The sequence below is a fragment of the Bombus fervidus genome, chromosome 4, assembly GCF_041682495.2.
Source record: "Bombus fervidus isolate BK054 chromosome 4, iyBomFerv1, whole genome shotgun sequence".
NCBI lineage: Eukaryota > Metazoa > Arthropoda > Insecta > Hymenoptera > Apidae > Bombus > Bombus fervidus.
This window is the reverse complement of record NC_091520.1, coordinates 2,454,601-2,477,924: the sequence shown is the minus strand read 5'-3', so window position 1 is coordinate 2,477,924 and position 23,324 is coordinate 2,454,601. Positions and strand designations below refer to the sequence as shown.

Genomic DNA, 23,324 nt, shown 5'->3' with positions numbered 1-23,324 from the left:
TTCCTTCGCGAGCATCACCTGCTCGCAGGATGTACGGAAGGCTATGTATACCTGGCGCCCTCTCAGCATTGCTTTTACTGCAGCTTCGGGGGAAACACTCGCGCCGATGACGATCTGATTGGCGCGTCGCGGTTCCGCCCACGCCGGGCAGAACTCCAACGTGTCCTGCGCCGAACCTCCCCCTTCCTTGCAAAAACAAAAAATATAGATATTCGCCCAACGTGGGGCTCGAACCCACGACCCTGAGATTAAGAGTCTCATGCTCTACCGACTGAGCTAGCCGGGCGTTTATATACTGTTGCCATATAACGTATGACGTTATATACTATTACGTTATAACGTATAACGTTAGGTAGCGTAACGCTATAACGTATAACGTTGTATCCTATTACCTTATAACGTGTAACGTTATATGCTATTACCTTATAACGTATAACGTTGTATACTATTACCTTATAACGTATATCCTTCTGTAGCAGTACGTTATAACGTATAACGTTATGTACTATTACGTTATAACGTATAACGTTATGTAGCATTACGTTATAACGTATAACGCTACATGCTATTACCTTATAACATATAACGTTATGTAGCATTACGTTATAACGTATAACGCTACATGCTATTACCTTATAACGTATAACGTTATGTAGCATTACGTTATAACGAATAACGTTATATACTGTTACCTTATATCGTATATCCTTATGTAGCATTACGTTATAACGTATAACGTTATATGCTATTACCTTATAACGTATAACGTTATGTAGCATTACGTTATAACGTATAACGATATGTACTATTACCTTATAACGTATACCGTTGTATACTATTACGTTATAACTTATAACGTTATGTAGCATTACGTTATAACGTGTAACCTTATATACTATTACCTTATAACGTATAACGTTATATACTATTACTTTATAACGTATAACGTTATGTAGCATTACGTTATAACGTATAACGTTATGTACTATTACGTTAAAACGTATAACGTTATGCAGCATTACGTTATAACGTATAACGTTGTATGCTATTACCCTATAACGTGTAACGTTATATGCTATTACCGTATAACGTATAACGTTATATACTATTACCTTATAACGTATAACGTTATATGCTATTACCTTATAACGTATAACGTTATGTAGCATTACGTTATAACGTATAACGATATGTACTATTACCTTATAACGTATAACGTTATATGCTATTACCTTATAACGTATAACGTTATGTAGCATTACGTTATAACGTATAACGATATGTACTATTACCTTATAACGTATACCGTTGTATACTATTACGTTATAACTTATAACGTTATGTAGCATTACGTTATAACGTGTAACCTTATATACTATTACCTTATAACGTATAACGTTATATACTATTACTTTATAACGTATAACGTTATGTAGCATTACGTTATAACGTATAACGTTGTATGCTATTACCCTATAACGTGTAACGTTATATGCTATTACCGTATAACGTATAACGTTATATACTATTACCTTATAACGTATATCTTTCTGTAGCATTACGTTATAACGTATAACGTTATGTACTATTACGTTAAAACGTATAACGTTATGCAGCATTACGTTATAACGTATAATGCTATATACTATTACCTTATAACATATAACGTTATGTAGCACTACCATATAACGTATAACGCTATATGATAAAAGCTTATAACATATAACGTTATGTAGCATTACGTTATAACGTATACCGTTGTATACTATTACGTTATAACGTATAGCGTTATGTAGCACTATGTCATAACGTATAACGTTATATACTATTACCTTATAACGTATAACGTTATGTAGCATTACGTTATAGCGTATAACGTTATATACTATTACCTTATAACGTATAACGATATATTCTATTACTTTATAACGTATAACGTTATGTAGCATTACGTTCTAACGTATAACGCTATATACTATTACCTTATAACATATAACGTTATGTAGCATTACGTTATAACGTATAACTCTATATACTATTACCTTATAACATATAACGTTATGTAGCACTACCTAAAAACGTATAACGTTATATACTATTACCTTATAACGTATATCCTTCTGTAGCATTACGTTATAACGTATAACGTTAGGTAGCATTACGCTATAACGTATAACGTTGTATCCTATTAGCTTATAACGTGTAACGTTATGTAGCATTACGTTATAGCGTATAACGTTATATACTACTACCTTATATCGTTATACGTTATATACTGTAACCTTATAACGTATAACGTTATATACTATTACCTTATAACGTATAACGTAGAACACTATTACGTTATAACGTATAACGTTAGGTAGCATTACGCTATAACGTATAACATTGTATCCTATTACCCTATAACGTGTAACGTTATATGCTATTACCGTATAACGTATAACGTTATATACTATTACCTTCTAACGTATATCCTTCTGTAGCATTACGTTATAACGTATAACGTTATGTACTATTACGTTATAACGTATAACGTTATGTAGCATTACGTTATAACGTATAACGCTATATACTATTACCTTATAACATATAACGTTATGTAGCATTACGTTATAACGTATACCGTTGTATACTATTACGTTATAACGTATAACGTTAGGTAGCATTACGCTATAACGTATAACGTTGTATCCAATTACCTTATAACGTCTAACGTTATGTAGCATTACGTTATAGCGTATAACGTTATATACTACTACCTTATATCGTTTTACGTTATATACTGTAACCTTATAACGTTTAACGTTATATACTATTACCTTATAACGTATAACGTTGTACACAATTACGTTATAACGTATAACGTTAGGTAGCATTACGCTATAACGTATAACGTTGTATCCTATTACCCTATAACGTGTAACGTTATATGATATTACCGTATAACGTATAACGTTATATACTATTACCTTATAACGTATATGCTTCTGTAGCAGTACGTTATAACGTATAACGTTATGTAGTATTACGTTATAACGTATAACGTTATGTAGCATTACGTTATAACGTATAACGCTATATACTATTACCTTATAACATATATCGTTATGATGCATAACGTTATAACGTATAACGCTACATGCTATAACCTTATAACATATAACGTTATGTAGCATTACGTTATAACGTATACCGTTGTGTACTATTACGTTATAACGTATAGCGTTATGTAGCACTATGTCATAACGTATAACGTTATATACTATTACCTTATATCGTTACACGTTATATACTGTAACCTTATAACGTATAACGTTATATACTATTACCTTATAACGTGTAACGTTGTATACTATTTCGTTATAACGTATAACGTTAGGTAGCATATAGCTATAACGTATAACGTTGTATCCTATTACCCTATAACGTGTAACGTTATATGCTATTACCGTATAACGTATAACGTTATATACTATTACCTTATAACGTATAACGTTATATACTATTACTTTATAACGTATAACGTTATGTAGCATTGCGTTATAACGTATAACGTTAGGTAGCATTACGCTATAACGTATAACGTTGTATCCTATTAGCTTATAACGTGTAACGTTATGTAGCATTACGTTATAGCGTATAACGTTATATACTACTACCTTATATCGTTATACGTTATATACTATAACCTTATAACGTATAACGTTATATACTATTACCTTATAACGTGTAACGTTGTATACTATTTCGTTATAACGTATAACGTTAGGTAGCATTACGCTATAACGTATAACATTGTATCCTATTACCCTATAACGTGTAACGTTATATGCTATTACCGTACAACGTATAACGTTATATACTATTACCTTATAACGTATATCCTTCTAGAGCATTACGTTATAACGTATAACGTTATGTACTATTACGTTATAACGTATAACGTTATGTAGCATTACGTTATAACGTATAACGCTATATACTATTACCTTATAACATATAACGTTATGTAGCATTACGTTATAACGTATACCGTTGTATACTATTACGTTATAACGTATAACGTTAGGTAGCATTACGCTATAACGTATAACGTTGTATCCAATTACCTTATAACGTCTAACGTTATGTAGCATTACGTTATAGCGTATAACGTTATATACTACTACCTTATAACGTATAACGTTATATACTATTACGTTATAACGTATAACGTTGTATACTATTACGTTATAACTTATTACGTTATATAGCATTACGTTATAACGTGTAACGTGATATACTATTACCTTATAACGTATAACGATATATTCTATTACTTTATAACGTATAACGTTATGTAGCATTACGTTCTAACGTATAACGCTATATACTATTACCTTATAACATATATCGTTATGTAGCATTACGTTATAACGTATAACTCTATATACTATTACCTTATAACATATAACGTTATGTAGCACTACCTAAAAACGTATAACGTTATATACTATTACCTTATAACGTATATCCTTCTGTTGCATTACGTTATAACGTGTAACGTAGTATACTATTACGTTATAACGTATAACGCTACGTAGCATTACGTTGTGACGTATAACGCTATATACTATTACCTTATAACATATAACGTTATGTACCATTACGTTATAACGTATAACGCTACATACTATTACCTCATAACATATAACGTTATGTAGCATTACGTTATAACGTATAACGTTGTATGCTATTACGTTATAACGTATAACGTTGTATACTATTACTTTACAACGTATAACGTTATATACTATTACCTTATAACGTATAACGTTATGTAGCATTACGTTATAACGTATAACGTTGTATACTATTACGTTACAACGTATAACGTTATATACTATTACCTTATAACATATAACGTTATGTAGCATTACGTTATAACGTATAACGTTGTATACTATTACGTTATAACGTATAACGTTAGGTAGCATTACGCTATAACGTATAACGTTGTATACTATTACGTTATAACGTATAACGTTAGGTAGCATTACGCTATAACGTATAACGTTGTATCCTATTACCTTATAACGTGTAACGTTATATGCTATTACCTTATAACGTATAACGTTATATACTATTACCTTATAACGTAGAGCGTTGTATACTATTACGTTATAACTTATAACGTTATGTAGCAATACGTTATAACGTATAACGCTATATACTATTACCTTATAACGTATATCCTTCTGTAGCATTACGTTATAACGTATAACGTTATGTACTATTACGTTATAACGTATAACGTTATGTAGCATTACGTTATAACGTATAACGCTATATACTATTACCTTATAACATATAACGTTATGTAGCATTACGTTATAACGTATACCGTTGTATACTATTACGTTATAACGTATAACGTTAGGTAGCATTACGCTATAACGTATAACGTTGTATCCAATTACCTTATAACGTCTAACGTTATGTAGCATTACGTTATAGCGTATAACGTTATATACTACTACCTTATATCGTTTTACGTTATATACTGTAACCTTATAACGTATAACGTTATATACTATTACCTTCTAACGAATAACGTTATGTAGCATTACGTTATAGCGTATAACGTTATATACTATTACCTTATAACGTATAAGGTTATATGCTATTACCTTATAACGTATAACGTTATATACTATTACGTTATAACGTATAACGTTGTATACTATTACGTTATAACTTATTACGTTATATAGCATTACGTTATAACGTGTAACGTGATATACTATTACCTAATAACGTATAACGATATATTCTGTTACTTTATAACGTATAACGTTATGTAGCATTACGTTCTAACGTATAACGCTATATACTATTACCTTATAACATATAACGTTATGTAGCATTACGTTATAACGTATAACTCTATATACTATTACCTTATAACATATAACGTTATGTAGCACTACCTAAAAACGTATAACGTTATATACTATTACCTTATAACGTATATCCTTCTGTAGCATTACGTTATAACGTATAACGTTAGGTAGCATTACGCTATAACGTATAACGTTGTATCCTATTAGCTTATAACGTGTAACGTTATGTAGCATTACGTTATAGCGTATAACGTTATATACTACTACCTTATATCGTTATACGTTATATACTGTAACCTTATAACGTATAACGTTATATACTATTACCTTATAACGTATAACGTAGAACACTATTACGTTATAACGTATAACGTTAGGTAGCATTACGCTATAACGTATAACATTGTATCCTATTACCCTATAACGTGTAACGTTATATGCTATTACCGTATAACGTATAACGTTATATACTATTACCTTCTAACGTATATCCTTCTGTAGCATTACGTTATAACGTATAACGTTATGTACTATTACGTTATAACGTATAACGTTATGTAGCATTACGTTATAACGTATAACGCTATATACTATTACCTTATAACATATAACGTTATGTAGCATTACGTTATAACGTATACCGTTGTATACTATTACGTTATAACGTATAACGTTAGGTAGCATTACGCTATAACGTATAACGTTGTATCCAATTACCTTATAACGTCTAACGTTATGTAGCATTACGTTATAGCGTATAACGTTATATACTACTACCTTATATCGTTTTACGTTATATACTGTAACCTTATAACGTATAACGTTATATACTATTACCTTATAACGTGTAACGTTGTATACTATTTCGTTATAACGTATAACGTTAGGTCGCATATAGCTATAACGTATAACGTTGTATCCTATTACCCTATAACGTGTAACGTTATATGCTATTACCGTATAACGTATAACGTTATATACTATTACCTTATAACGTATAACGTTATATACTATTACTTTATAACGTATAACGTTATGTAGCATTGCGTTATAACGTATAACGTTAGGTAGCATTACGCTATAACGTATAACGTTGTATCCTATTAGCTTATAACGTGTAACGTTATGTAGCATTACGTTATAGCGTATAACGTTATATACTACTACCTTATATCGTTATACGTTATATACTATAACCTTATAACGTATAACGTTATATACTATTACCTTATAACGTGTAACGTTGTATACTTTTTCGTTATAACGTATAACGTTAGGTAGCATTACGCTATAACGTATAACATTGTATCCTATTACCCTATAACGTGTAACGTTATATGCTATTACCGTACAACGTATAACGTTATATACTATTACCTTATAACGTATATCCTTCTGTATCATTACGTTATAACGTATAACGTTATGTACTATTACGTTATAACGTATAACGTTATGTAGCATTACGTTATAACGTATAACGCTATATACTATTACCTTATAACATATAACGTTATGTAGCATTACGTTATAACGTATACCGTTGTATACTATTACGTTATAACGTATTACGTTAGGTAGCATTACGCTATAACGTATAACGTTGTATCCAATTACCTTATAACGTCTAACGTTATGTAGCATTACGTTATAGCGTATAACGTTATATACTACTACCTTATATCGTTTTACGTTATATACTGTAACCTTATAACGTATAACGTTATATACTATTACCTTCTAACGTATAACGTTATGTAGCATTACGTTATAGCGTATAACGTTATATACTATTACCTTATAACGTATAAGGTTATATGCTATTACCTTATAACGTATAACGTTATATACTATTACGTTATAACGTATAACGTTGTATACTATTACGTTATAACTTATTACGTTATATAGCATTACGTTATAACGTGTAACGTGATATACTATTACCTTATAACATATAACGTTATGTAGCATTACGTTATAACGTATAACGTTGTATGCTATTACGTTATAACGTATAACGTTGTATACTATTACTTTACAACGTATAACGTTATATACTATTACCTTATAACGTATAACGTTATGTAGCATTACGTTATAACGTATAACGTTGTATACTATTACGTTACAACGTATAACGTTATATACTATTACCTTATAACATATAACGTTATGTAGCATTACGTTATAACGTATAACGTTGTATACTACTACGTTATAACGTATAACGTTAGGTAGCATTACGCTATAACGTATAACGTTGTATACTATTACGTTATAACGTATAACGTTAGGTAGCATTACGCTATAACGTATAACGTTGTATCCTATTACCTTATAACGTGTAACGTTATATGCTATTACCTTATAACGTATAACGTTATATACTATTACCTTATAACGTAGAGCGTTGTATACTATTACGTTATAACTTATAACGTTATGTAGCAATACGTTATAACGTGTAACGTTATATACTATTACCTTACAACGTATAACGTTATATACTATTACTTTATAACGAATAACGTTATGTAGCATTACGTTATAACGTATAACGTTGTATGCTATTACGTTATAACGTATAACGTTATATACTATTACCATATAACCTCTAACGTTATATACTATTCCGTTATAACGTATAACGCTATATACTACTACCTTATTTTTTTTTTTTTATTATTATTATTATACGTGGTGAAATCCTCATTGACAGCCGGTGTTGCTTTCGTAGCACGCGAGTAGCTTGGGACTCTTATAGACAAAAAATTCCACGGTGGTCGCCCTCACGTTTATAGTGGAGGTGCCCCGAGCTATCTTGCGTATTATTATCAGGGTGGTACCCCTCGTCATTTTTCCTATTTAATGAGTGAGGCATCCTTGTTTATGTTGGGCCGATAGGGGGGACCACACCACCTAGCGTCGAGCTCCTTGTCTCGTCGCCCTAGCTGGATCGCGGTCTCTTTTCCTTTCTCTCTATGCCCGTTCCTTCGCGAGCATCACCTGCTCGCAGGATGTACGGAAGGCTATGTATACCTGGCGCCCTCTCAGCATTGCTTTTACTGCAGCTTCGGGGGAAACACTCGCGCCGATAACGATCTGATTGGCGCGTCGCGGTTCCGCCCACGCCGGGCAGAACTCCAACGTGTCCTGCGCCGAACCTCCCCCTTCCTTGCAAAAACAAAAAATATAGATATTCGCCCAACGTGGGGCTCGAACCCACGACCCTGAGATTAAGAGTCTCATGCTCTACCGACTGAGCTAGCCGGGCGTTTATATACTGTTGCCATATAACGTATGACGTTATATACTATTACGTTATAACGTATAACGTTAGGTAGCGTAACGCTATAACGTATAACGTTGTATCCTATTACCTTATAACGTGTAACGTTATATGCTATTACCTTATAACGTATAACGTTGTATACTATTACCTTATAACGTATATCCTTCTGTAGCAGTACGTTATAACGTATAACGTTATGTACTATTACGTTATAACGTATAACGTTATGTAGCATTACGTTATAACGTATAACGCTACATGCTATTACCTTATAACATATAACGTTATGTAGCATTACGTTATAACGTATAACGCTACATGCTATTACCTTATAACGTATAACGTTATGTAGCATTACGTTATAACGAATAACGTTATATACTGTTACCTTATATCGTATATCCTTATGTAGCATTACGTTATAACGTATAACGTTATATGCAATTACCTTATAACGTATAACGTTATGTAGCATTACGTTATAACGTATAACGTTGTATGCTATTACCCTATAACGTGTAACGTTATATGCTATTACCGTATAACGTATAACGTTATATACTATTACCTTATAACGTATATCTTTCTGTAGCATTACGTTATAACGTATAACGTTATGTACTATTACGTTAAAACGTATAACGTTATGCAGCATTACGTTATAACGTATAATGCTATATACTATTACCTTATAACATATAACGTTATGTAGCACTACCATATAACGTATAACGCTATATGCTATAAGCTTATAACATATAACGTTATGTAGCATTACGTTATAACGTATACCGTTGTATACTATTACGTTATAACGTATAGCGTTATGTAGCACTATGTCATAACGTATAACGTTATATACTATTACCTTATAACGTATAACGTTATGTAGCATTACGTTATAGCGTATAACGTTATATACTATTACCTTATAACGTATAACGATATATTCTATTACTTTATAACGTATAACGTTATGTAGCATTACGTTCTAACGTATAACGCTATATACTATTACCTTATAACATATAACGTTATGTAGCATTACGTTATAACGTATAACTCTATATACTATTACCTTATAACATATAACGTTATGTAGCACTACCTAAAAACGTATAACGTTATATACTATTACCTTATAACGTATATCCTTCTGTAGCATTACGTTATAACGTATAACGTTAGGTAGCATTACGCTATAACGTATAACGTTGTATCCTATTAGCTTATAACGTGTAACGTTATGTAGCATTACGTTATAGCGTATAACGTTATATACTACTACCTTATATCGTTATACGTTATATACTGTAACCTTATAACGTATAACGTGATATACTATTACCTTATAACGTATAACGTAGAACACTATTACGTTATAACGTATAACGTTAGGTAGCATTACGCTATAACGTATAACATTGTATCCTATTACCCTATAACGTGTAACGTTATATGCTATTACCGTATAACGTATAACGTTATATACTATTACCTTCTAACGTATATCCTTCTGTAGCATTACGTTATAACGTATAACGTTATGTACTATTACGTTATAACGTATAACGTTATGTAGCATTACGTTATAACGTATAACGCTATATACTATTACCTTATAACATATAACGTTATGTAGCATTACGTTATAACGTATACCGTTGTATACTATTACGTTATAACGTATAACGTTAGGTAGCATTACGCTATAACGTATAACGTTGTATCCAATTACCTTATAACGTCTAACGTTATGTAGCATTACGTTATAGCGTATAACGTTATATACTACTACCTTATATCGTTTTACGTTATATACTGTAACCTTATAACGTATAACGTTATATACTATTACCTTATAACGTATAACGTTGTACACAATTACGTTATAACGTATAACGTTAGGTAGCATTACGCTATAACGTATAACGTTGTATCCTATTACCCTATAACGTGTAACGTTATATGATATTACCGTATAACGTATAACGTTATATACTATTACCTTATAACGTATATGCTTCTGTAGCAGTACGTTATAACATATAACGTTATGTAGCATTACGTTATAACGTATAACGCTACATGCTATTACCTTATAACGTATAACGTTATGTAGCATTACGTTATAACGAATAACGTTATATACTGTTACCTTATATCGTATATCCTTATGTAGCATTACGTTATAACGTATAACGTTATATGCAATTACCTTATAACGTATAACGTTATGTAGCATTACGTTATAACGTATAACGTTGTATGCTATTACCCTATAACGTGTAACGTTATATGCTATTACCGTATAACGTATAACGTTATATACTATTACCTTATAACGTATATCTTTCTGTAGCATTACGTTATAACGTATAACGTTATGTACTATTACGTTAAAACGTATAACGTTATGCAGCATTACGTTATAACGTATAATGCTATATACTATTACCTTATAACATATAACGTTATGTAGCACTACCATATAACGTATAACGCTATATGCTATAAGCTTATAACATATAACGTTATGTAGCATTACGTTATAACGTATACCGTTGTATACTATTACGTTATAACGTATAGCGTTATGTAGCACTATGTCATAACGTATAACGTTATATACTATTACCTTATAACGTATAACGTTATGTAGCATTACGTTATAGCGTATAACGTTATATACTATTACCTTATAACGTATAACGATATATTCTATTACTTTATAACGTATAACGTTATGTAGCATTACGTTCTAACGTATAACGCTATATACTATTACCTTATAACATATAACGTTATGTAGCATTACGTTATAACGTATAACTCTATATACTATTACCTTATAACATATAACGTTATGTAGCACTACCTAAAAACGTATAACGTTATATACTATTACCTTATAACGTATATCCTTCTGTAGCATTACGTTATAACGTGTAACGTTAGGTAGCATTACGCTATAACGTATAACGTTGTATCCTATTAGCTTATAACGTGTAACGTTATGTAGCATTACGTTATAGCGTATAACGTTATATACTACTACCTTATATCGTTATACGTTATATACTGTAACCTTATAACGTATAACGTGATATACTATTACCTTATAACGTATAACGTAGAACACTATTACGTTATAACGTATAACGTTAGGTAGCATTACGCTATAACGTATAACATTGTATCCTATTACCCTATAACGTGTAACGTTATATGCTATTACCGTATAACGTATAACGTTATATACTATTACCTTCTAACGTATATCCTTCTGTAGCATTACGTTATAACGTATAACGTTATGTACTATTACGTTATAACGTATAACGTTATGTAGCATTACGTTATAACGTATAACGCTATATACTATTACCTTATAACATATAACGTTATGTAGCATTACGTTATAACGTATACCGTTGTATACTATTACGTTATAACGTATAACGTTAGGTAGCATTACGCTATAACGTATAACGTTGTATCCAATTACCTTATAACGTCTAACGTTATGTAGCATTACGTTATAGCGTATAACGTTATATACTACTACCTTATATCGTTTTACGTTATATACTGTAACCTTATAACGTATAACGTTATATACTATTACCTTATAACGTATAACGTTGTACACAATTACGTTATAACGTATAACGTTAGGTAGCATTACGCTATAACGTATAACGTTGTATCCTATTACCCTATAACGTGTAACGTTATATGATATTACCGTATAACGTATAACGTTATATACTATTACCTTATAACGTATATGCTTCTGTAGCAGTACGTTATAACGTATAACGTTATGTAGTATTACGTTATAACGTATAACGTTATGTAGCATTACGTTATAACGTATAACGCTATATACTATTACCTTATAACATATATCGTTATGATGCATAACGTTATAACGTATAACGCTACATGCTATAACCTTATAACATATAACGTTATGTAGCATTACGTTATAACGTATACCGTTGTGTACTATTACGTTATAACGTATAGCGTTATGTAGCACTATGTCATAACGTATAACGTTATATACTATTACCTTATATCGTTACACGTTATATACTGTAACCTTATAACGTATAACGTTATATACTATTACCTTATAACGTGTAACGTTGTATACTACTTCGTTATAACGTATAACGTTAGGTAGCATATAGCTATAACGTATAACGTTGTATCCTATTACCCTATAACGTGTAACGTTATATGCTATTACCGTATAACGTATAACGTTATATACTATTACCTTATAACGTATAACGTTATATACTATTACTTTATAACGTATAACGTTATGTAGCATTGCGTTATAACGTATAACGTTAGGTAGCATTACGCTATAACGTATAACGTTGTATCCTATTAGCTTATAACGTGTAACGTTATGTAGCATTACGTTATAGCGTATAACGTTATATACTACTACCTTATATCGTTATACGTTATATACTATAACCTTATAACGTATAACGTTATATACTATTACCTTATAACGTGTAACGTTGTATACTATTTCGTTATAACGTATAACGTTAGGTAGCATTACGCTATAACGTATAACATTGTATCCTATTACCCTATAACGTGTAACGTTATATGCTATTACCGTACAACGTATAACGTTATATACTATTACCTTATAACGTATATCCTTCTGTAGCATTACGTTATAACGTATAACGTTATGTACTATTACGTTATAACGTATAACGTTATGTAGCATTACGTTATAACGTATAACGCTATATACTATTACCTTATAACATATAACGTTATGTAGCATTACGTTATAACGTATACCGTTGTATACTATTACGTTATAACGTATAACGTTAGGTAGCATTACGCTATAACGTATAACGTTGTATCCAATTACCTTATAACGTCTAACGTTATGTAGCATTACGTTATAGCGTATAACGTTATATACTACTACCTTATATCGTTTTACGTTATATACTGTAACCTTATAACGTATAACGTTATATACTATTACCTTCTAACGTATAACGTTATGTAGCATTACGTTATAGCGTATAACGTTATATACTATTACCTTATAACGTATAAGGTTATATGCTATTACCTTATAACGTATAACGTTATATACTATTACGTTATAACGTATAACGTTGTATACTATTACGTTATAACTTATTACGTTATATAGCATTACGTTATAACGTGTAACGTGATATACTATTACCTAATAACGTATAACGATATATTCTATTACTTTATAACGTATAACGTTATGTAGCATTACGTTCTAACGTATAACGCTATATACTATTACCTTATAACATATAACGTTATGTAGCATTACGTTATAACGTATAACTCTATATACTATTACCTTATAACATATAACGTTATGTAGCACTACCTAAAAACGTATAACGTTATATACTATTACCTTATAACGTATATCCTTCTGTAGCATTACGTTATAACGTATAACGTTAGGTAGCATTACGCTATAACGTATAACGTTGTATCCTATTAGCTTATAACGTGTAACGTTATGTAGCATTACGTTATAGCGTATAACGTTATATACTACTACCTTATATCGTTATACGTTATATACTGTAACCTTATAACGTATAACGTTATATACTATTACCTTATAACGTATAACGTAGAACACTATTACGTTATAACGTATAACGTTAGGTAGCATTACGCTATAACGTATAACATTGTATCCTATTACCCTATAACGTGTAACGTTATATGCTATTACCGTATAACGTATAACGTTATATACTATTACCTTCTAACGTATATCCATCTGTAGCATTACGTTATAACGTATAACGTTATGTACTATTACGTTATAACGTATAACGTTATGTAGCATTACGTTATAACGTATAACGCTATATACTATTACCTTATAACATATAACGTTATGTAGCATTACGTTATAACGTATACCGTTGTATACTATTACGTTATAACGTATAACGTTAGGTAGCATTACGCTATCACGTATAACGTTGTATCCAATTACCTTATAACGTCTAACGTTATGTAGCATTACGTTATAGCGTATAACGTTATATACTACTACCTTATATCGTTTTACGTTATATACTGTAACCTTATAACGTATAACGTTATATACTATTACCTTATAACGTATAACGTTGTACACAATTACGTTATAACGTATAACGTTAGGTAGCATTACGCTATAACGTATAACGTTGTATCCTATTACCCTATAACGTGTAACGTTATATGATATTACCGTATAACGTATAACGTTATATACTATTACCTTATAACGTATATGCTTCTGTAGCAGTACGTTATAACGTATAACGTTATGTAGTATTACGTTATAACGTATAACGTTATGTAGCATTACGTTATAACGTATAACGCTATATACTATTACCTTATAACATATATCGTTATGATGCATAACGTTATAACGTATAACGCTACATGCTATAACCTTATAACATATAACGTTATGTAGCATTACGTTATAACGTATACCGTTGTGTACTATTACGTTATAACGTATAGCGTTATGTAGCACTATGTCATGACGTATAACGTTATATACTATTACCTTATATCGTTACACGTTATATACTGTAACCTTATAACGTATAACGTTATATACTATTACCTTATAACGTGTAACGTTGTATACTATTTCGTTATAACGTATAACGTTAGGTAGCATATAGCTATAACGTATAACGTTGTATCCTATTACCCTATAACGTGTAACGTTATATGCTATTACCGTATAACGTATAACGTTATATACTATTACCTTATAACGTATAACGTTATATACTATTACTTTATAACGTATAACGTTATGTAGCATTGCGTTATAACGTATAACGTTAGGTAGCATTACGCTATAACGTATAACGTTGTATCCTATTAGCTTATAACGTGTAACGTTATGTAGCATTACGTTATAGCGTATAACGTTATATACTACTACCTGATATCGTTATACGTTATATACTATAACCTTATAACGTATAACGTTATATACTATTACCTTATAACGTATAACGTTGTATACTATTACGTTATAACTTATTACGTTATATAGCATTACGTTATAACGTGTAACGTGATATACTATTACCTTATAACGTATAACGATATATTCTATTACTTTATAACGTATAACGTTATGTAGCATTACGTTCTAACGTATAACGCTATATACTATTACCTTATAACATATATCGTTATGTAGCATTACGTTATAACGTATAACTCTATATACTATTACCTTATAACATATAACGTTATGTAGCCCTACCTAAAAACGTATAACGTTATATACTATTACCTTATAACGTATATCCTTCTGTAGCATTACGTTATAACGTGTAACGTTGTATACTATTACGTTATAACGTATAACGCTACGTAGCATTACGTTGTGACGTATAACGCTATATACTATTACCTTATAACATATAACGTTATGTAGCATTACGTTATAACGTATAACGCTACATACTATTACCTCATAACATATAACGTTATGTAGCATTACGTTATAACGTATAACGTTGTATGCTATTACGTTATAACGTATAACGTTGTATACTATTACTTTACAACGTATAACGTTATATACTATTACCTTATAACGTATAACGTTATGTAGCATTACGTTATAACGTATAACGTTGTATACTATTACGTTACAACGTATAACGTTATATACTATTACCTTATAACATATAACGTTATGTAGCATTACGTTATAACGTATAACGTTGTATACTATTACGTTATAACGTATAACGTTAGGTAGCATTACGCTATAACGTATAACGTTGTATACTATTACGTTATAACGTATAACGTTAGGTAGCATTACGCTATAACGTATAACGTTGTATCCTATTACCTTATAACGTGTAACGTTATATGCTATTACCTTATAACGTATAACGTTATATACTATTACCTTATAACGTAGAGCGTTGTATACTATTACGTTATAACTTATAACGTTATGTAGCAATACGTTATAACGTGTAACGTTATATACTATTACCTTATAACGTATAACGTTATATACTATTACTTTATAACGAATAACGTTATGTAGCATTACGTTATAACTTATAACGTTATGTAGCAATACGTTATAACGTGTAACGTTATATACTATTACCTTATAACGTATAACGTTATATACTATTACTTTATAACGAATAACGTTATGTAGCATTACGTTATAACGTATACCGTTGTGTACTATTACGTTATAACGTATAGCGTTATGTAGCACTATGTCATGACGTATAACGTTATATACTATTACCTTATATCGTTACACGTTATATACTGTAACCTTATAACGTATAACGTTATATACTATTACCTTATAACGTGTAACGTTGTATACTATTTCGTTATAACGTATAACGTTAGGTAGCATATAGCTATAACGTATAACGTTGTATCCTATTACCCTATAACGTGTAACGTTATATGCTATTACCGTATAACGTATAACGTTATATACTATTACCTTATAACGTATAACGTTATATACTATTACTTTATAACGTATAACGTTATGTAGCATTGCGTTATAACGTATAACGTTAGGTAGCATTACGCTATAACGTATAACGTTGTATCCTATTAGCTTATAACGTGTAACGTTATGTAGCATTACGTTATAGCGTATAACGTTATATACTACTACCTTATATCGTTATACGTTATATACTATAACCTTATAACGTATAACGTTATATACTATTACCTTATAACGTATAACGTTGTATACTATTACGTTATAACTTATTACGTTATATAGCATTACGTTATAACGTGTAACGTGATATACTATTACCTTATAACGTATAACGATATATTCTATTACTTTATAACGTATAACGTTATGTAGCATTACGTTCTAACGTATAACGCTATATACTATTACCTTATAACATATATCGTTATGTAGCATTACGTTATAACGTATAACTCTATATACTATTACCTTATAACATATAACGTTATGTAGCCCTACCTAAAAACGTATAACGTTATATACTATTACCTTATAACGTATATCCTTCTGTAGCATTACGTTATAACGTGTAACGTTGTATACTATTACGTTATAACGTATAACGCTACGTAGCATTACGTTGTGACGTATAACGCTATATACTATTACCTTATAACATATAACGTTATGTAGCATTACGTTATAACGTATAACGCTACATACTATTACCTCATAACATATAACGTTATGTAGCATTACGTTATAACGTATAACGTTGTATGCTATTACGTTATAACGTATAACGTTGTATACTATTACTTTACAACGTATAACGTTATATACTATTACCTTATAACGTATAACGTTATGTAGCATTACGTTATAACGTATAACGTTGTATACTATTACGTTACAACGTATAACGTTATATACTATTACCTTATAACATATAACGTTATGTAGCATTACGTTATAACGTATAACGTTGTATACTATTACGTTATAACGTATAACGTTAGGTAGCATTACGCTATAACGTATAACGTTGTATACTATTACGTTATAACGTATAACGTTAGGTAGCATTACGCTATAACGTATAACGTTGTATCCTATTACCTTATAACGTGTAACGTTATATGCTATTACCTTATAACGTATAACGTTATATACTATTACCTTATAACGTAGAGCGTTGTATACTATTACGTTATAACTTATAACGTTATGTAGCAATACGTTATAACGTGTAACGTTATATACTATTACCTTATAACGTATAACGTTATATACTATTACTTTATAACGAATAACGTTATGTAGCATTACGTTATAACGTATAACGTTGTATGCTATTACGTTATAACGTATAACGTTATATACTATTACCATATAACCTCTAACGTTATATACTATTCCGTTATAACGTATAACGCTATATACTACTACCTTATTTTTTTTTTTTTTATTATTATTATTATACGTGGTGAAATCCTCATTGACAGCCGGTGTTGCTTTCGTAGCACGCGAGTAGCTTGGGACTCTTATAGACAAAAAATTCCACGGTGGTCGCCCTCACGTTTATAGTGGAGGTGCCCCGGGCTATCTTGCGTATTATTATCAGGGTGGTACCCCTCGTCATTTTCCTACTTAATGAGTGAGGCATCCTTGTTTATGTTGGGCCGCTAGGGGGGACCACACCACCTAGCGTCGAGCTCCTTGTCTCGTCGCCCTAGCTGGATCGCAGTCTCTTTTCCTTTCTCTCTATGCCCGTTCCTTCGCGAGCATCACCTGCTCGCAGGATGTACGGAAGGCTATGTATACCTGGCGCCCTCTCAGCATTGCTTTTACTGCAGCTTCGGGGGAAACACTCGCGCCGATGACGATATGATTGGCGCGTCGCGGTTCCGCCCACGCCGGGCAGAACTCCAACGTGTCCTGCGCCGAACCTCCCCCTTCCTTGCAAAAACAAAAAATATAGATATTCGCCCAACGTGGGGCTCGAACCCACGACCCTGAGATTAAGAGTCTCATGCTCTACCGACTGAGCTAGCCGGGCGTTTATATACTGTTGCCATATAACGTATGACGTTATATACTATTACGTTATAACGTATAACGTTAGGTAGCGTAACGCTATAACGTATAACGTTGTATCCTATTACCTTATAACGTGTAACGTTATATGCTATTACCTTATAACGTATAACGTTGTATACTATTACCTTATAACGTATATCCTTCTGTAGCAGTACGTTATAACGTATAACGTTATGTACTATTACGTTATAACGTATAACGCTACATGCTATTACCTTATAACATATAACGTTATGTAGCATTACGTTATAACGTATAACGCTACATGCTATTACCTTATAACGTATAACGTTATGTAGCATTACGTTATAACGAATAACGTTATATACTGTTACCTTATATCGTATATCCTTATGTAGCATTACGTTATAACGTATAACGTTATATGCTATTACCTTATAACGTATAACGTTATGTAGCATTACGTTATAACGTATAACGATATGTACTATTACCTTATAACGTATACCGTTGTATACTATTACGTTATAACTTATAACGTTATGTAGCATTACGTTATAACGTGTAACCTTATATACTATTACCTTATAACGTATAACGTTATATACTATTACTTTATAACGTATAACGTTATGTAGCATTACGTTATAACGTATAACGTTGTATGCTATTACCCTATAACGTGTAACGTTATATGCTATTACCGTATAACGTATAACGTTATATACTATTACCTTATAACTTATATCTTTCTGTAGCATTACGTTATAACGTATAACGTTATGTACTATTACGTTAAAACGTATAACGTTATGCAGCATTACGTTATAACGTATAATGCTATATACTATTACCTTATAACATATAACGTTATGTAGCACTACCATATAACGTATAACGCTATATGCTATAAGCTTATAACATATAACGTTATGTAGCATTACGTTATAACGTATACCGTTGTATACTATTACGTTATAACGTATAGCGTTATGTAGCACTATGTCATAACGTATAACGTTATATACTATTACCTTATAACGTATAACGTTATGTAGCATTACGTTATAGCGTATAACGTTATATACTATTACCTTATAACGTATAAGGTTATATGCAATTACCTTATTACGTATAACGTTATATACTATTACGTTATAACGTATAACGTTGTATACTATTACGTTATAACTTATTACGTTATATAGCATTACGTTATAACGTGTAACGTGATATACTATTACCTTATAACGTATAACGATATATTCTATTACTTTATAACGTATAACGTTATGTAGCATTACGTTATAACGTATAACGCTATATACTATTACCTTATAACATATAACGTTATGTAGCATTACGTTATAACGTATAACTCTATATACTATTACCTTATAACATATAACGTTATGTAGCACTACCTAAAAACGTATAACGTTATATACTATTACCTTATAACGTGTATCCTTCTGTAGCATTACGTTATAACGTGTAACGTTGTATACTATTACGTTATAACGTATAACGCTACGTAGCATTACGTTATAACGTATAACGCTACATACTATTACCTTATAACATATAACGTTATGTAGCATTACGTTATAACGTATAACGTTATATACTATTACCTTATAACGTATATCTTATGTAGCATTACGTTATAACGTATAACGTTATATACTATTACCTTATAACGTATAACGTTATGTATCATTACGTTATAGCGTATAACGTTATATACTATTACCTTATATCGTTATACGTTATATACCGTAACCTCATAACGTATAAGGTTATATACTATTATCTTATAACGTATAACGTTGTATACTATTACGTTCTAACGTATAACGTTAGGTAGCATTACGCTATAACGTATAACGTTGTATCCTATTACCTTATAACGTGTAACGTTGTATACTATTACTTTACAACGTATAACGTTATATGCTATTACCTTATAACGTATAACGTTATATACTATTACTTTATAACGTATATCTTTCTGTAGCATTACGTTATAACGTATAACGTTATGTACTATTACGTTAAAACGTATAACGTTATGCAGCATTACGTTATAACGTATAACGCTATATACTATTACCTTATAACGTATAACGTTATGTAGCATTACGTTATAACGTATAACGCTATATACTATTACCTTATAACGTATAACGTTATGTAGCATTACGTTATAACGCATAACGCTATATAGTATTACCTTATAACTTATAACGTTATGTAGCATTACGTTATAACGAGTAACCGTATATACTATTACCTTATAACGTATAACGTTATGTAGCATTACGTTATAACGCATAACGCTATATAGTATTACCTTATAACTTATAACGTTATGTAGCATTACGTTATAACGTATAACGCTATATACTATTACCTTATAACATATAACGTTATGTAGCATTACGTTATAACGTATACCGTTGTATACTATTACGTTATAACGTATAACGTTAGGTAGCATTACGCTATCACGTATAACGTTGTATCCAATTACCTTATAACGTCTAACGTTATGTAGCATTACGTTATAGCGTATAACGTTATATACTACTACCTTATATCGTTTTACGTTATATACTGTAACCTTATAACGTATAACGTTATATACTATTACCTTATAACGTATAACGTTGTACACAATTACGTTATAACGTATAACGTTAGGTAGCATTACGCTATAACGTATAACGTTGTATCCTATTACCCTATAACGTGTAACGTTATATGATATTACCGTATAACGTATAACGTTATATACTATTACCTTATAACGTATATGCTTCTGTAGCAGTACGTTATAACGTATAACGTTATGTAGTATTACGTTATAACGTATAACGTTATGTAGCATTACGTTATAACGTATAACGCTATATACTATTACCTTATAACATATATCGTTATGATGCATAACGTTATAACGTATAACGCTACATGCTATAACCTTATAACATATAACGTTATGTAGCATTACGTTATAACGTATACCGTTGTGTACTATTACGTTATAACGTATAGCGTTATGTAGCACTATGTCATGACGTATAACGTTATATACTATTACCTTATATCGTTACACGTTATATACTGTAACCTTATAACGTATAACGTTATATACTATTACCTTATAACGTGTAACGTTGTATACTATTTCGTTATAACGTATAACGTTAGGTAGCATATAGCTATAACGTATAACGTTGTATCCTATTACCCTATAACGTGTAACGTTATATGCTATTACCGTATAACGTATAACGTTATATACTATTACCTTATAACGTATAACGTTATATACTATTACTTTATAACGTATAACGTTATGTAGCATTGCGTTATAACGTATAACGTTAGGTAGCATTACGCTATAACGTATAACGTTGTATCCTATTAGCTTATAACGTGTAACGTTATGTAGCATTACGTTATAGCGTATAACGTTATATACTACTACCTTATATCGTTATACGTTATA

The 23,324-nt window shown here is 30.7% G+C and overlaps 3 non-coding genes across 3 annotated transcripts; all 3 read right to left on the bottom strand.

Annotated features, from left to right (window-relative positions):
- Window positions 1–213: 213 nt before the first annotated feature.
- Trnak-cuu (transfer RNA lysine (anticodon CUU)) lies at window positions 214–286 on the bottom strand. The gene has a single exon. It is a non-coding gene; the product is annotated as a tRNA-Lys (tRNA).
- An 8,803-nt stretch (window positions 287–9,089) lies between these two features.
- Trnak-cuu (transfer RNA lysine (anticodon CUU)) lies at window positions 9,090–9,162 on the bottom strand. Its single transcript has one exon. It is a non-coding gene; the product is annotated as a tRNA-Lys (tRNA).
- Window positions 9,163–19,735: 10,573 nt separating this feature from the next.
- Trnak-cuu (transfer RNA lysine (anticodon CUU)) lies at window positions 19,736–19,808 on the bottom strand. The gene has a single exon. It is a non-coding gene; the product is annotated as a tRNA-Lys (tRNA).
- Window positions 19,809–23,324: the final 3,516 nt, after the last annotated feature.